The sequence below is a fragment of the Theropithecus gelada genome, chromosome 10 (genome assembly GCF_003255815.1).
Source record: "Theropithecus gelada isolate Dixy chromosome 10, Tgel_1.0, whole genome shotgun sequence".
Lineage (NCBI taxonomy): Eukaryota > Metazoa > Chordata > Mammalia > Primates > Cercopithecidae > Theropithecus > Theropithecus gelada.
In genome coordinates this window covers 89,940,780-89,941,766 of record NC_037678.1, presented here as the reverse complement: position 1 = coordinate 89,941,766, position 987 = coordinate 89,940,780, and the positions used below count along the sequence as shown (strand labels likewise).

Here is a 987-nt window from a genome sequence, read left to right as displayed (position 1 = left end):
GCATATAGCTTTGGTTCTACAACTTTGGCCACAGGTCAAAATAAATTCAGAAACATAAAAATTCAGTGGACTAGATAACAAAAAGCTGTTCTCCTTCCCAGTGGGCATGGAAGTCTTAACTGATTTGAACTCATAAATAGACAAAAAGGCAAACAAAGAGACTAACCAGATTTTTCGTCACCTCTTATCCAAAAGAGAATAGATCTCTAAAAACTATTAATTCACTTAAAGAGATCACCAGATGTTCAGAATGGAAAACCTAGTTCCTATTTTTTTTTCCCCCCGAATGAGGCAATATATTAACCCAGCATGGTTTGTTCTAATGCTTCTTGTTGGCAGCTGCCACCTGTCCGGCAATTCTGTCCAGATCTCTCTGTCCCTGAGGTGTCAGTTTGCGGTCCCCATCTTGGTCCTTTTCCACCATTTTTCAGCCCCTCCAGGGCTTGGAGGACCTGGCGGAGGACGCTGTTGAAGCCTCGGCTGAAGTGGCTGGGCATGATGCCGTTTCTCTGACGTCCCCCGTAGATCTTGGTCATGGAGCCAACCCCAGCGCCACCACGGAGGTACAGGTGCCGCGCTGTAGAACCAGCTCCTGTGTAGAACCAGTTCTCAAAGTAGGGAGCAAGCTCTTTGTGCTTGGCCAGCTTGACGGTGTCCACCCATTCAGGGACTTTCAGCTTCCCGGACGTTTTGAGAAAGGTTGCCAGAGCTCTGACGACTTCCCGCTGGTTCACGTCTTTTAGAGGAACTCCAGGCATCATGCGGCTTCCGCTCTGCCAGCCAGAGGAAAGGGAGCGACGGGGTTTCCCGCAAGTTCCTAACTGTTGTTGCCATTCATGGGGAAAAATCCACCAGCTGTGGACTAATCACAAACAAAACCCAAAATCAGTAAGGAGGAGAAAGAAACTTAGGGAGAAAGTCAGCAATGCTGTAGTACTGTTGCTACTTGGTGTTCACTCTGGGAGCCAGGAAAAAGTGTGCTTGGAC

General features: G+C 48.0%; 1 pseudogene; it reads right to left on the bottom strand.

Annotated features, from left to right (window-relative positions):
• Positions 1-283: 283 nt before the first annotated feature.
• On the bottom strand, positions 284-785 carry LOC112633625 (annotated as a pseudogene).
• Positions 786-987: the final 202 nt, after the last annotated feature.